Below are 17,307 nucleotides of genomic sequence, written 5' to 3'. Positions count from 1 at the left end.
GAAGGTTAGAAAGTCTCCAGTGAGAGAGGGACCCAGAAGGTTAGAAAGTCTTCAGCGAGAGAGGGACCCAGAAGGTTAGCAAGTCTCCAGCAAGAGAGGGACCCAGAAGGTTAGCAAGTCTCCAGCGAGAGAGGGACCCAGAAGGTTAGCAAGTCTCCAGCGAGAGAAGGACCCAGGAGGTTAGAAAGTCTCCAGCGAGAGAAGGACCCAGAAGGTTAGCAAGTCTCCAGCGAGAGAGGGACCCAGAAGGTTAGAAAGTCTCCAGCGAGAGAAGGACCCAGAAGGTTAGAAAGTCTCCAGCGAGAGAAGGACCCAGAAGGTTAGAAAGATTCAGAATACCAAAGATTGTGTATTGAGCAGAATCTACATGTGTCCTGTGCTCCCTCCACCCGCCATACTATTTCTTCATACACATTGCCATAAAATCTATAAAAAAACCTCAGCTAAAGTGACTGGCACCCATCGTTCTGAACATCTAGATAAAATAACTACCCCCCGAGAATTATGTGCCTGGGGCATTTATCACCAAGTAAGCAGGTCTGTGGCTATTGGGTAGCTGAAGTATAGCTGAGTCATATTCCTTCAAATTATGCTAATCTGGTAACCAGTAGTGCTACAGAAAAAAGAACAATGGAGAATGATTTGGCATGTTTACAGAGCAGCAATAACTGTGAAGCAATCTACAATCTGCTACGTGCAGAACCAGGGAGCTGAGAACTAAATCTATTCATTAATATCTTGGTTTCACAATCCTTTGGTGTGATATAAATCCATTCAGAAAGAAAACTTTCCGAACAGTCAATGGTGTTCTTTGTTACTTTGTTATTTTACAATGATGAATAGCTTCCAGTGAAGTCCCATGTCAAAAACATAGATACAACGGCTTTAAATAAATTATTCCTTAGGAGCCAAGGAGTTGTAACTGATCATCCTGTAACTTCCTATATCTCTCGGGATGTCAGCAGAGAGATTTACTGCCACAGTCTCAGCTGTGATCTCACCCTCTGTCTCATTCCTCCATCTGTAGAGCAGGTGTTTTCACCTCTCCTGGTGGATTCTACATTATATATGTAAATAAAATCAATTATATTGGCTGGTGTGCAGACTTTGATACTATAGTGCAGAGATTTCACCAATGGAGTCCTTGAAAGGCTTAAAGCCTTAAAGCATCTCCTGGGCAAATTTATTTCACATAAATTGTTTAACAGTCAACTAAGTCTGGGTCCCTCACTGGCGCCATTTATGGGTGCAGCAACAATCCATATTCCCATTGCACACGTTCCTAGAAAAGGCTCTAGGATATTGGGTGCTGCAGCAACCACAGTTGGAGACTGGATCAAAATGTCAAAATAGAGATATTTGCCAGCACATCACGGATCTTCAAGTTGGGTGCAAACGTTTTTTTATTGACGCATGATCACATCACAAGCAAGAGAGTGCAATGTTTCAATGAACGTCATACTTCCCCTCTTCCTTCCAGTCAGGTTATCCACTCAACAAGAAGAAAGTGAAAGAAAATCATAGATTTTCAGTTATGAACACAAGAATAGAAAGAAAAAAAGTTTTAAAAGCCCTATAGGAAGTAGTGGAAAATGTCTCTAATAGGGACACACCTGTTGGTGGAGTGGTAGAAGGCTAGAACTCCTCACAATATTTTCATTGGTGTGTGCCTTACTGTCCCATTGCCAACCGCAGACCAAATCTCTTGTAGGGGCATCACAGGGGGAAAAAGTAAAAAAAAATCCCCGCTCCCAACTGTCACAAAATGAAATAAAAACCTTGCAGAAATTTGAACTCTTCCTCACTCTATCCAAAATTGAAGAAAAACATTTTGGCTGGGGTTAGGCTAAGGGGATCCTATGATCCTGTTCATTCAGAGCAAAATGACAATATCTATACAAAGACCACCCAACCGACCACTTTATACTCCAAATAGGCAAGGTGATAGGCTCTTTGTGCCTGCTTCAACCTGTAAAGGTAAGGTATACACATTTCTTGACAAATGGGTTTTCTTTTAATACACGTTACAATTATGAACGGTTTCCTTGCAACTGATGTTAATATACTGTTTTGTTTTTTTTCTAAAAGACCGTTTTTCTCAACATTTTCCTTTTAGTTCTGTGAACCATGTGTTCACCCTGACCCCCCTCCCAACATACACTGAATTTTCCTTCTCCAGTGGAATGTAAATTTGTCTTTTACGTGTCATTGACTTTATATGAATTTGACAGTCACTGAACAGAGAATGGATGTAAGAGCTTTGTAAATGGCTAGGTTGTTACAAGAAATGTATCTGGCAAATGTAGAAGAGGATCAAGGAAAAAGTTATAAGTACAGTTTTATTGAAGACACCAGGAATCTATATCCCTACACTTATACCGCAGGTACTGCAGGGTGAATCCACCCTCCCTATGGCACACAATTGCCTGCATTCTGATACTGTATATGTATGATATTTTTACATAGAATAAGGGGAAGAGAAGACTGAAAATGAATTATAATGGAAGAAAAGCTGCCACGGATATGTAAGGTTTATTTAAATAAAATGGTGGTGGTTCATGTAAGGCAATACATTACCTAGAAAGGTTAGATAGATAGATAGATAGATAGATAGATAGATAGATAGATAGATAGATAGATAGATAGATAGATAGATAGATAGATAGATAGATAGATAGATAGATAGATAGATAGATAGATAGATAGATAAATATTAGATTGTAAGCTCTTCTGAGCAGGGCCCTCTTAATCCTCTTGTATTTTATTGTATTATAACTGTATTGTCTCTCTTTTATATTGTAAAGCGCTGCGTAAACTGTTGGCGCTATATAAATCCTGAATAATAATAATAATAGATAGATAGATAGATAGATAGATAGATAGATAGATAGATAGATAGATAGATAGATAGATAGATAGATAGATAGATAATGTAGAAGGTTTGAAGGTTTGATTGGATACATAGATAGATAATTGGATAGATACAGTGCCTTGAAAAAGTATTCATACCCCTTGAAATTTTCCACATTTTGTCATGTTAAAACCAAAAACGTAAATGTATTTTATTGGGATTTATGTGATAAACCAACACAATGTGGCACATAATTGTGAAGTGGAAGGAAAATGATAAATGGTTTTCAAATTTTTTTACAAATAAATATTTGAAAAGTGTGGCGTGCATTTGCATTCAGCCCCTAAACTCTGATACCCCTAACTAAAATCTAGTGGAACCAATTGCCTTCAGAAGTCACCTAATTAGTAAATAGAGTCCACCTGTGTATAATTTAATCTCCGTATAAATACAGCTGTAAAGCCCTCAGATGTTTGTTAGAGAACCTTAGTGAACAAACAGCATCATGAAGGCCAACGAACACACCAGACAGGTCAGGGATAAAGTTGTGGAGAAGTTTAAAGCAGGGTTAGGTTATAAATCCCAAGCTTTGAACATCTCACAGAGCACTGTTCAATCCATCATCCAAAAATGGAAAGAGTATGGCACGACTGCAAACCTACCAAGACATGGCCGTCCACCTAAACTGACAGGCCAAGCAAGGAGAGCATTAATCAGAGAAGCAGCCAAGAGGCCCATGGTAACTCTGGAGGAGCTGCAGAGATCCACAGTTCAGGTGGAAGGATCTGCCCACAGGACAAATATTAGTCGTGCACTCCACAAATCTGGGCTTTATGGAAGAGTGGCAAGAAGAAAGCCATTGTTGAAAGAAAGACATAAGAAGTCCTGTTTGCAGTTTGCGAGAAGCTATGTGGAGGACACAGCAAACATGAGGACGAAGGTGCTCCGGTCAGATGAGAACAAAATTGAACTTTTTAGCCTAAAAGCAAAACGCTATGTGTGGCGGAAAACTAACACTGCACATCAACCTAAACACACCATCCTCACCGTGTAACATGGTGGTGGCAGCATCATGTTGTGGGGATTCTTTTCTTCAGCAGGGACAGGGAAGATGGTCTGAGTGGATGGGAAGATGGATGGCGCCAAATACAGGGCAATCTTAGAAGAAAACCTTTTAGCGTCTGCAAAAGACTTGGGCTGAGGTTCACCTTTCAGCAGGACAACGACCTTAAACATACAGCCAGAGCTACAATGGAATGGTTTAGATCAAAGCATATTCATATGTTAGAATGACCCAGTCAAAGTCCAGACCTAAATCCAACTGAGAATCTGTGGCAAGACTGGAAAATTGCTGTTCAGACTCTCTCCATCCAATCTGACAGAGTTTGAGCTATTTTGCAAAGAAGAATGGGCAAAAATGTCACTCTCTAGATCTGCAAAGCTGGTAGAGACATCCCCAAAAAGACTTGCAGATGTAATTGCAGTGAAAGGTGGTTCTACAAAGTATTGACTCAGAGAGGCTGACTACAAATGCACGCCACACTTTTCACATATTTATTTGTAAAAAAATGTGAAAACCATTTATCATTTTCCTTTCACTTCACAATTATGTGCCACTTTGTGTTGGTCTATCACATAAAATCCCAATAAAATACATTTACATTTTTGGTTGTAACATGACAAAATGTGGAAAATGTCAAGGGGTATGAATACTTTTTCAAGGCACTGTAGATAATTGGATTGATAGATTACCTAGAAAGGCTAGAAGGATAGATAGATAGATAGATAGATAGATAGATAGATAGATAGATAGATAGATAGATAGATAGAGGGTTGTTAGGGACAATTAGAGTAATGAGCCTCCAAGGTTACGTGCGTTCCATGGAGCTGCTGACGTCACTTCCAGTTTATCACTGGCACAGGGAAACTGGAAGTGACGTCGTAACTAGGAGGGAAAGCCCCGCCCATGTTCCAGGGTGGTGCCAATCTCAATCAAAACACCCAGCCGTAGTGATACTACAGGCACCGGGCAGAAGTATTCCGGCGCAATTGCGCCACAAGGCAGGTCAAAAGCCTGCAAATGAAGCGTCTCGTCTGCAATATCGTGACTGAATAGACGTTGCGCTTACCATAGTGCACTGTGTCCGGCGCCCAAACACAGTGCACTTAAATGACCCGTGCGCCCCCTATGGACAGGCCGCCACTGCTGATAATAATACAAGTATTCCAGAAAGCCGAAGTGGCAGTTGTCTCCAGCAGTTCCTCCAGTAACATATGGTAGTATTAGATGAAGACAGCGGAGGATATGTGCAGCTAACACATTCTGTGAGTCATTCTGACACAGCCTGGAAGAATTATGAATGAATTCACAGCTCAGTGTAACATGCAGAGAGAACACTGATCTATTCACCACAACCAGCTTCTGCCAGCTAAAAATAATGTCCATGAACTAAGGGGAAAACAGCCAAGGAAAGAATGACCTGTATACCAGGTACTGTATGGTGACCATACGTGGGGTGATCCTATTTCTTCCCATCCAGCAATCAGACTATTCTATGCATGTTGTGTAATTTCTACTTTAAAAATTAAAGTCCAGCTCCACCTTTCCTTTCACTTTCATTTGGGCCAAGTGGGAGTTTGGACCAAGGAAAGGTGGAGTTTGGCTTTAACCTGTCCACAACATCTAACCCTTAAGCCTAGTGTACACACACGTCAGGCGGCATTGGCTGGCTGACATTCAATTCGTGTGTACTTCAGCCGGTCCGACTGGTCTGACAGCGGGGAGCAGGGACTCCCCTCTGTCAGAATTCACTGATCAGCACTGCAGCCGCTGATCGAAGGATGTTTTCCAGCATGAGCTTCCATAGAAGCTGATCTAATGATCTGGGAGGACTACACACAGACTGAATATTGGCTGGTCCCTGCTGTACCCAGCATAACATCATAAAAATGTTTCCTCCCCCTATTCCTACCTATTCTACATACCCTTTAAAAAAAGATCTGTGCACCTATCTTTATTTTAAACTGTCTGGTCCAGTCACGTGATTCAGCAACTCTCTGGCTCCCCTGTGTAAGGGAACGGCTGTTGACGTCACCCCTGCCCAAGCCGTTGTCAGTGCTCCTTCCTCTCCCCTGCAGCAGCCGCTCACTGACACAGGGGAGCCGGAGCTGCTAGATCAAATGACTGGACCAGAGCAGATTAAAAATAGGAAAGAATACAAAACATTTAAAGTTTTTAAGAATGATTATAGTTAGCTTTATTTTACACTTTAAAGTGGTTGTAAAGGCACAAGGTGTTTTACCTTCATGCCACCTTCTGTGTGCAGCAGACCCCCCCCTCCCAATACTTTTCCAAGCCCCCTCTAGATCCAAAGATGTCCACGAGAGCCTTGACTTTCTGGGGACTCGCACTCCTGACTGGCTATTGGCAGCAGCTTTCAATCACAGCCAGTGAAGCAATCAGGAGACGGGGGGTGGGGCCGAACCATGGCTCTGTGTGTGAATGGACAGACAGAGCAACAGCTCGGCTCGGGTGCCCCAATAGCAAGCTGCTTAAAAGTTTACAATCACTTTAAATAAAAAAAAATTGGTGAGCAAGTAAAGATAACACAGATCCAATACTGTATCATAAACCCTGATCCTTTGAAGTCACTATTCTAAGGCAGGCCATACAGAAGTCATTTTTTTTGAATGAAAGAAAATGACTGGATTCTCCCATCTGCACACTCTATGTGGATGGGGGAATCCTCCCACTGAACTATTGTATTCTGACAGTGGGGAGACTTCCCCGCCATCAGAATACACTGATCGGCACCGCTGGCTACAGCCGGAAGCGCTGATCAAGAAAATATATTCCAACAGGCTGGTTGTACACAAGTCGATTGATAGATCTGTTTGTGTACAACCAGCCTGCATATACATGGATTGAAATTCGTCTGGTTCAGCATTTTGATTCATCTATGGCCGGCTTAAATAAACTGACTATCAGAGTAGAGGAGAGTCTTTGGGATCATACTGTTTGCTAGTCACAAGCCCCCTAGCTTCCCCCATTTGTGAATAGATTTATTGCCTTCACTTCTGGTCATCCTGGCCGGCAATGATATTACACCTTTATGACTATAGCTGGCCATAAACTGTTGATATTTCGGCTGATTTTTCTGAATTAGCCGAAACTGTAACAATGGGTGGTCCTGCTGATTCAAAAAAAGTCAATTACTCAACTCAGCTTTTGTTGAAGAAGCCAAGCTGAACACTTTTGGCTGCCGGCACCGTTGGGGCATTCTAACAGCAGTGGCGGTCAAAATACTGTACAATAGCATGGCAAGGGGGATTCGTCCATCCACACCATGTTGTGTGGATGGAGAAATCTGTTACATTTCCTAATCATTAGTGGGGTCATATCGACGTTTGTTTCTGACGTAGTGATGAGAGAATTCAAAGGATGGATGGATATTTTTTTCTCGCGGGAAAAAATTTCTAACAGTGTATGTGGTTTTCGTCCGGGAAAGTCCATTCTCTCCAAAATCGAATGTTAAAAGGTAAACAAAATTTTGAAAAACTTTCGAACAACATTCATCAAGTCGTCAAATGTCCTGAGAATTTTGGTACAACTATTCGTACAAATGTTCTTTCGAAAATCTACACTAGTTGGTTTTAAAACTGTATTTTATTCTAGTTAATAAAAACAACCGCATTATGTGTTGCTATTTTATATCAGCTGGTCCAGTTGGTTTGCAGGTCTGCCTTGCAGCACTAGGGCCCCCAGTTTGAATCCTGGTCAGGACACTATCTGCATGGAGTTTGCATGTTCTTCCTGTATGGGTTTCCTTCAGTTACTCCGCTTTTCTTCCACACTCCAAAAAAGGGCTGGTGGGTTAACTGACTTCTTTCCAATTGGCCCTAGAATATGTATGTGCACATGTGAGCTACATAGATGGAGCAATTTTCTTTCCTGCAACAAAAGAAAATTACTCGATTCCCCCATCAGCACAGTTGTTGTTGATGGGGGAATCCCTCCCAAGGAGCCATTGGGTTCTCCCGGCGGGGGGGAGGGAATCATTCCGGCCAGGAGAACATACAGTAATTATTGCTAGTGGCTATAGCCGCTGGCAATAGTTGCATGAAAAACCCGACAGGGTTGATCGAGTGATTAACTTGGGTACAATCAGCCTGCCAATACAAGGTTCGAATCTCGGTCCCTTCTGAACTGGCCGAGATTTGAACAGTCTATGGCTGGCTTTAGATTGTAAGCTCCTTGAGGACAGGGACTGACATGAATGCACAGTATGTAAAGCGCTGTGTAAATTGATAGCGCTATATAAATACCTATAATAATGTGGAGTGTACTTACCTTATGGGTTGCATGAACTAAAGGTAACCCCTACCTGTAGATCTTGCAGTGCTGAGATCTTAGCACAGAAAACCGTCCTGGCCTGGGGAAAACACAGTGATTATTGCTAATGGCTATAGCCACCAGCAATAATCACATGAAAAACCCAACAGGCCAGCCGTACCAAAGTTGCTCGATTGATTAATTTGGTACAATCAGCCTGCCAATACATGGTTCGAATCTCGGCCCCTGCTGAACTGGCCCAGATTTGAACAGTCTATGGCCCGCTTTAGATTGTAAGCTCCTTGAGGACAGGGACTAACATAAATGCACAGTGTGTAAAGCGCTATGTAAATTGATGGCGCTACATAAATACCTACAATAATATGGAGTTTAGCTTTTACCCTTACCCTGATAGGGGTTAAACCCTCAGGGAGTGTACTTACCTTATGGGTTGCATAAATGAAAGGTAACCCCTACCTGTAGATCTCGCAGTGCTGAGATCTTAGAACAGAAAACCGTCCCAGCCGGGGGAACACACAGTGATTATTGCTATAGCCACTAGCAATAATCACATAAAAAACCCAACAGGCCAGCTGCACCCAACTTGATCGATCAAACAACTTGGTACAATCAGCCTGCCCATACATGCTTCGAAGCTCAGCCAGTCCCTGCTGAACCGGCTGAGATTCAAACAGTCTATGGATGTCTTTAGATTGTAAGCTCCTTGAGGACCAGTACTGACGTGAATGCACAGTATGTAAAGCTCTATGTAAATTGTTGGCGCTATATAGATATCGTACCTATAAAAATATGGAATTTAGCTTTTATCCTTACCCTAATAAGAAATAAACCCTCAAGGAGTGTACTTACCCTATGGCTTACATAAACTAATGATAACCGATGCTTGTAGATCTCACAGCGCTGAGATCTTAGCACAGAAAACCCCTTGTCTGTGTTCGATGTGGCCCCCCGAAAAAGCCAATACAACGCCCTGTGCTCCATACATAGGAGATCCTTATATAACAGCAACATAAACACTTGTACAGTGAGATCATTTCTCCATGCATATAGTGGGCTGTCAGATCCTGTCCGGGGATTAGTCCGTGTACACAGAACATAGTCCCTGTAGCCCCCTTTCTAGAGTATCGAACATTTGAGAGATCGCTAACTGGTCCCATTCATCACTCACTTTGCAATCGACGACCAGCAGCCTGGTATTGATTAATCAATGAGCCTTTACAGCGTCTCCTGACAGTTCCAGTTAACGTGACACCAAACCTAATTTGCTTAAAATCTTCGTTTTTTTTTTTCTTTTAAAGCGTGTGCAACATACAATCACACCCAAATCGGCCAATCACAACGCTTCATTGATCACTTTAGAGGAGTCCGAACAATAAAGGGCTAACGGCCGCTCGATTAGGGTAAGCTCACTTTTTGAATTGCTCTTTGTCGGAATAATTACGATTACCAAGCCAAACGCGTTATTCAATGAGGCAAGGAATAATGTGCAAAATGCCGTAACCCAAGGCAACCAATCATCAGTGATTTATGGCTTCTGCTGTATTCGCTGTCCGTGTTTATACGTGGAATATAAACAAATCTGACAGTTCCAAGAAGACGAGCAGCGAACCTTAACGTACTTTTAGAAGACAACAAAATAACCCCAGTGAATTTTTTAAAGCGGAATCTGCAGGCAGCATAGAAGGGATGGGTTATGTAGCATTGGAATAATATAAATGTGATGTCCCTTACCTGATGCTGGGCTTGTTTTGTAGTCCGGTGTGTCGCTTCTCTTCTAGAACGGGCTGTGCTTTCTCTGATCACAGGCGTCCAGGCTCTGCATAGCCTTCATGTGCCGTTGTTGTTGCTGCTGCTGATGCTGGAGCTCTTACATTTTTGTATGAGAGCAGCTGTTTTCCCATTTGCAAAGCCATCCATTCTGGAAAAAAAAAGGGGAGGCGCTCTGTGAATGGGACTGGAGCTGTTAGCAAAGGAGGGAGGGTGGCTGACCGCAGACCCTCATCCCCCTGAGGCCGTGTTAGTGGGAGGTGGAGGCGCTGGCAGTGTGGTTGGGTTGCTATAGCAACCGGAGGGATTTAGAAGATGTAATGCTTGCTATTTCAGGTGGAAACTAAGGTGGCTTTAAGTTCCACAGATGCATTATCTCCTCAGATCCTATTAGATGTGCAGTTTCTGGCGGTGACGTTTTTTTTTTTTTTTTTTTCTATCTGTTATGTAACAAGATGTAGAAAAAAAAGCACAAGGGAGCATAGGGTAGGTTAGTTTTAAAAAATGTGTTCTAGATTTTTAATTTGGATCCAGGGTTTTTGTGCAATAAACAGTTCATACATGTAGAGGTTAAAGGTTTAAAATTGAAGTTTAAAGGAGAATTCCACCTTTTACGAAAAAAAAAAAAAAGAAAACAATTTCACCTATTTTGCAAAAAGCAGAAATGTGCATTTTTTTTTTTTTTGTATTTGAGCCTGCAAAAGATCTCAAATGTGATAAGTAGATTGTGGGTGTAATGATCTGGCTCCTGCAGACTCTTCCTCCAGCTCAGGTCCAAAGCGAGGTATGGACCTTCAGCTACAGAGATCCAGGGAGCATTACTGGACTATCATAGGTGTGCGCACAAGGTGGTGTGTCGGATCTGCTTGGGCACACCCAAATCACCCTGTGGGATGAAGATTCGCCCTGCTGCCTGCCCCCCCCCCGTGTCCCCCCCATCCTGCAGCGCTGTTGGATTTCCTCCTCTCCTCTGCCACCAACTGCTGTGGGGGATATATTTCAGGATGGGGGGGGGGGGGGGCCAGTACAGCTGAGGACAGAGAGAAAGGGACTGGGGAATCTCTGTCTCAAATGTGAGACATCGGGGGTCAATTTAGACCCCTGATATTTCATCAAAGCTCCCCAACTGGGCTCTCAAAACAATTGTAAAATAATATTGGAAAAATTAATAAATAATATTATCAGGGCTCAAAATTTCAAGTCCTGAGCTACTAGCCAGGCCTCAAAGGTTACTCACCATCAGTTGCACCACCCAACCCCTTCCCTGCCCTGCCCCTAATTCTGCCCCTAAACACGCCCTCATAAATCATCTCATGAAATGACACTTAAATGTTTTATGCAGAACCAGAACCTTCATCCTCCGGATGCTCAACTTTCAAGACAGGGATTAAAATACTTTGTGCCTCCCGAGTCCTTGGGGATCTACGCTTCCAAAAACAACAAGCTGTTGATCTTCCCGGATTATTCAGTGCAGACGCAGAAGCTCCAAAAGTCGTTTGACCAGGTTAAGGCCCACGACATCCGCTACAGTGACCTGTTCCCAGCCTGTCTACGAGTCCAGGATCGGGAGACAACCCGCTTCTTCACATCGCCGAGAGAAGCCTTGGCTTGGCTGGAGTCCCTGCCACCTAACCGCTGACCCCACGGGTCTGTGAGTCATTTAGTTTGGGCCTTCATCCAAAGTAGCTTACAGGTAGCCCCAGGTCATTCAGCCCTCCTTGCCTTGCCGGCTGGCGGGCCTTGCAGATGACCTGAATACCTTCTTTGCACCTGCTGTGCCTTATTTGTTCAGTTAATGGCATCCTAAGAGCAAACCCCTGACATAGTCAGGAGACGTTAGTAACCTATACTTCTTTCTATCTGAGAGGGGCTGCTGAAAACTCATTTATTCAATTGACTCGACATTCTTCGATCCCTAACACCTACCTGTTGGTTCAAGGCAATGTGAGTACCCTGTTCCAACTAGTAAGGTGTACTGATTATGACTACTTGCTGGTATGTGCCCCTGGGCCTGTAATGATTTGCCTGAGGGTGTCTACAGGCTTGGAAATATCATTCTGTAAATGGCTAAAAGACAGAATTCAGAGTAGTGGTTAATGATTCTTACTCTGAATGGTCTAAGGTTATCAGTGGTGTACCCCAAGGTTCAGTGTTGGGACCCTTACTTTTTAATATCTTTATAAATGATATTGGGTCTGGGTTCAAAAGTAACATTTCTGTCTTTGCAGATGACACAAAGCTATGTAGTAGAATAACGTCCTTACAGGATGTCTCCAATTTACAAGCCAACCTCAATGCTCTGTCTAATTGGGCGACTATGTGGCAGATGAGGTTTAATGTTGAGAAATGTAAAGTTATGCACTTGGGGGCTAAGAATATGCATGCATTATACATGCTAGGGCAGGGGTGTCCAAACTATGGCCCTCCAGTTGTTCAGGAACTACAATTCCCATCATGCTTAGTAATGTCTGTGAATTTCAGAGTTTTGCAATGCTTCATGGGAAGTGTAGTTCTGCAACAGCTGGAGGGCCGTAGTTTGGACACCCCTGTGCTAGGGGGAGTAAAACTGGGGGAATCCATAGTGGAGAGGGATCTGGGGGTTTTGGTAGATCATAAGCTCAATAATAGCATGCAATGCCAAGTTGCGGTTTCCAAAGCGAGCAAAGTCCTTTCTTGTATTAAGAGAGGTATGGACTTCAGAGAGAGAGAGATATCATTTTGCCCCTGTTCAATCATTAGAAAGACCGCATCTGGAATATGCAGGTCAGTTTTGGGCACCAGTTCTCAAAAAGGACATCAGAGAACTGGAGAAAGTGCAGAGAAGGGCAACAAAACTGATAAGAGGCATGGAGGAGCTCAGCTATGAGCAAAGATTAGAGGAACTGAATTTATTCACTCTTGTGAAGAAGAGGAGAATAAGGGGGGATATGATCAACATGTTAAAATATATAAGGGGTCCATATAGTGAACTTGGTGGTGAGTTATTCACTTTATGGTCAACACAGAGGACATGGGGGCACTCTTTACGTCTACAGGAAAAGAGATTTCATCTCCAAATACGGAAAGGTTTCTTCACAGTAAGAGCTGTGAAAATGTGGGATAGACTCCCTCCAGAGGTGGTTCTGGCTAGCTTAGTAGATTGCTTTAAGAAAGGCCTGGATACTTTCCTAAATGTACATAATATAACTGGGTACTAACATTTATAGGTAAAGTTGATCCAGGGAAAATCCAATTGTCTCTTGGGGGATCAGGAAGGAATTTTTTCCCCTGCTGTAGCAAATTGGAGCATGCTCTGCTGGTTTTTTTTTGCCTTCCTCTGGATCAACTGTGGGTATAGAATTGAGTATATTGGAGTGTACGATATTTTTTATTTTATTTATTTATTTTTTTATGGTTGAACTGGATGGACTTGTGTCTTTTTTTCAACCTGACTAACTATGTAAACTATGTAACTATGATGCCTCAGTGGGTCCCGTGACATCACCCAGGCGCCTGTTGCGCCTCATCAGTTGAGAAAACTGTAACCTAAGTAAGTGCCCCTGACCAGATCAGGTGTTTTCAGCAATGTGACTCTTTCTAAAGTCCTGGAGTATATTTCCTACCGGCTGGTGATCGAACCCAGGAGACTTGTCCCCTTCTAGCCAAACTACAGACTGTTCCAGCTCCATTCCATCACAGCGGATGCCTCTATTGCAGGGAATGAGTTTGCTGGCTCTACATCCCCCAGAGGCTGTCCCTTTGAAACCAGCATGCTGATATGGTTTTGGGGATGGGAAAGTTTTGGGGGGATGGGTGTGGTGGAGCGGGGGAAATGTTGCCCGGTATGGACCAGTGTGCTTACCCGTTTCATGACTGTTTCTTATTGCATGACATTATACATATCTATCACCATGCTTGGTTTTCTATTAATGCCGCGTATCTCTTCCTGCTTTCTACAGGTTCAGCAGCCCTGGCTGAGGGCAACTATTACGCTTGATCCTAATACCCGCTTACTGGACAGAACTCATGTCCTTCTTTAATATTTTGTCTTGGAACACAAGGGGGCTGAACTCTCCGATAAAGCGTTCCCTCGTATTCTAATTTCTCAAAACGTATAATCCACATACAGTGGGGACGGAAAGTATTCAGACCCCTTTAAATTTTTCACTCTTTGTTATATTGCAGCCATTTGTTAAAATCATTTAACTTCATTTTTTTCCTCATTCATGTACACACAGCACCCCATATTGACAGAAAAACACAGAATTGTTGACATTTTTGCAGATTTATTAAAAAAGAAAAAATGAAATATCACATGCTCCTAAATATTCAGACCCTTTGTTCAGTATTTAGTAGAAGCACCCTTTTGATCTAATACAGCCAATAGATCTTTTTGGGAAAGATTCAACAAGTTTTTCACACCTGGATTTGGAGATCCTCTGCCATTCCTTCTTGCAGATCCTCTACAGTTCTGTCAGGTTGGATGGTAAACGTTGGTGGACAGCCATTTTTAGGTCTCTCCAGAGATGCTCAATTGGGTTTAAGTCAGGGCTCTGGCTGGGCCATTCAAGAACAGTCACGGAGTTGTTGTGAAACCACTCCTTCGTTATTTTAGCTGTGTGCTTAGGGTCATTGTCTTGTTGGAAGGTAAACCTTCGGCCCAGTCTGAGGTCCTGAGCACTCTGGAGAAGGTTTTCATCCAGGATATCCCTGTACTTGGCCGCATTCATCTTTTTCTCAATTGAAACCAGTCGTCCTGTCCCTGCAGCTGAAAAACACCCCAACAGCATGATGCTGCCACCACAATGCTTCACTGTTGGGACTGCATTGGACAGGTGATGAGCACTCCCTGGTTTATTCCACACATACCGCTTAGAATTAAGGCCAAAAAGTTCTATCTTGGTCTCATCCGACCAGAGAATCTTATTTCTCACCATCTTGGAGTCCTTCAGGTGTTTTTTTAGCAAACTCCATGCGGGCTTTCATGTGTCTTGCACTGAGGAGAGTCTTCCGCCTGGCCACTCTGCCATAAAGCCCCGACTGGTGGAGGGCTGCAGTGATGGTTGACTTTCTACAACTTTCTCCCATCTCCCGACTGCATCTCTGGAGCTCAGCCACAGTGATCTTTGGGTTCTTCTTTACCTCCCTCACCAAGGCTCTTCTCCCCCGATAGCTCAGTTTGGCCGGACGGCCAGCTCTAGGAAGGCTTCTGGTCATCCCAAACGTCTTCCATTTAAAGATTATGGAGGCCACTGTGCTCTTAGGAACCTTAAGTGCAGCAGAAATTTTTTTGTATCCTTGGCCAGATCTGTGCCTTGCCACAATTCTGTCTCTGAGCTCTTCAGGCAGTTCCTTTGACCTCATGATTCTCATTTGCTCTGACATGCACTGTGAGCTGTAAGGTCTTATATAGACAGGTGTGTGGCTTTCCTAATGAAGTCCAATCAGTATAATCAAACACAGCTGGACTCAAATGAAGGTGTAGAACCATCTCAAGGATGATCAGAAGAAATGGACAGCACCTGAGTTAAATATATGAGTGTCACAGCAAAGGGTCTGAATACTTAGGACCATATGATATTTCAGTTTTTCTTTTTTAATAAATCTGCAAAAATGTCAACAATTCTGTATTTTTCTGTTAATATGGGGTGCTGTGTGTACATTAATGAGGAAAAAAATGAACTTAAATGATTTTAGCAAATGGCTGCAATAGAACAAAGAGTGAAAAATTTAAAGGGGGTCTGAATACTTTCCGTCCCCACTGTATATGTGTGTTTCAAGAAACTCACCTGGTGGGTAGTAGAACTCTTGCACTCAGAAAGCCATGGGTTTGACACCATTACCATTCCACCTACTCTAACTTTGCAAGGAGTGTGAGTGTTTCGGTGCACAAGTCACTCCCTTTTAACTCAGTTAACTCTATAGAATCACGTATGAGAGCAGACAGTGTCCGAGAAAGTTTGACAAAGTCTGGTCAAAATGGATAGATGCACGTGGTTGACTACTAAGGTTCAGAAGTAGATTCCTATAGCTCTGGGTACAATCTCTGGGTTTTTCCATGCCAATTATCCCTCTCCCTCTTCCCCCCCCCAACTCCCTTTCCTCAATCCTTACTTCTATTCCTCCCCCCCCCCCCTCTACAGCCACCCCCCGCCCTCTAACCCACCACCCTCAAATGTAACTTTTATAATAAGTGCTAGCTATCAAGGGTTAGTGTGCTGAGTACTGCTGTCTGAGATGACATAGAAACTGTACAAAGGAAATATTAGTTGGCATTATATTTTGTACAGTACAATCAGGGGTTAATCCCTTTGAATCTGATAAACCTCACTAACTGTCAATAATTTTGTCATGCAATTTGAGAATGCCTGCTTTTGTTCAATAAAAATTTCTGTTAAAAAAAAAAAAAAAAAGAAAAAGAAAAAAAACATAGCCAATTTTCAGGCACTTTGCGACTGGCAGCCGTTTGCTTGAGCCCTTAACCTCCCTGGCGGTATGATTATTTCGGATTTTAGGTGCTGAAAGCGGTACCATTATTTTGCATGGAAATTTGGCGTTTTATATTGTAGGTCTGTAATTCTTAACAATAACACACTTAAATCTGTCCAAACAAGAGTCTAGTAGATATCCCGGGTATGATAAAGTTTGAAACACAAAAACATAAATTATAATATAATAAATAAAAATAAATAATTAAAAAAAATAAAAATAAATAGTAATAAAATAAATTTCCCCACGATTCACTATCGCTCAATTCTGCAAGTGTTCTAATTTACTATCGCTGTTTTCTAGCTGGTCTAAAGCCATTTTTGACGTAAAGGGACACTTTTTGGTTGCTATGGACAATCTCCAGTTTCCAGGCAGAAAGAACAGTATATATCACATAAAACTGCATGCAGGGCATTGGCCAAAGCACTGGGGACAAAAGGGATGTGAAATCATTTCATACAGTACTGTAATCTGTACTGTATGTGTTATGATTTTGACATTTTTTTGAATTTGCCGCCAGGCTCCGCCCCCGTGCGTCGCGACGCTCGCAGGGAACGGAGCCTGGCACAGAGAGGCTTCGGGCAGAGGACAGAGCCCGCAGACACAGCGGGGGACATCGCAGGATCCCGGGGACAAGGTAAGTAATGCCACACCAGGATCCTGCGATGTAATCCCGAGTGTGGCTCGGGGTTACCGCTAATGGTCCTGATTTTTAACCCCGAGCCGCACTCGGGAAAACCGCCAGGGAGGCTACGCCACTTATGCTTATGTGCACCTTCTTCCATCTCCCACCATTTTCAGTGTAGGTCATACTTACAGTGCCTTGAAAAAGTATTCACACCCCTTGAAATTTTCCATATTTTGTCAT

General features: G+C 42.9%; 1 protein-coding gene across 2 annotated transcripts in view; it reads right to left on the bottom strand.

The window, feature by feature from the left end:
• The window catches only part of NIM1K (NIM1 serine/threonine protein kinase), a 95,573-nt gene extending 85,156 nt beyond the window's left edge, over nucleotides 1–10,417 (bottom strand). For both annotated transcript variants that reach the window (XM_073621882.1, XM_073621892.1), the window contains exon 1: nucleotides 9,936–10,417. The gene's annotated coding sequence lies outside the window, so the exon portion shown is untranslated. The remainder of the gene's footprint in view (nucleotides 1–9,935) is intronic.
• Nucleotides 10,418–17,307: the final 6,890 nt, after the last annotated feature.

The sequence above is a fragment of the Aquarana catesbeiana genome, linkage group LG01 (assembly GCF_042186555.1).
Source record: "Aquarana catesbeiana isolate 2022-GZ linkage group LG01, ASM4218655v1, whole genome shotgun sequence".
Lineage (NCBI taxonomy): Eukaryota > Metazoa > Chordata > Amphibia > Anura > Ranidae > Aquarana > Aquarana catesbeiana.
This window is presented reverse-complemented; position numbering and strand designations above follow the sequence as displayed.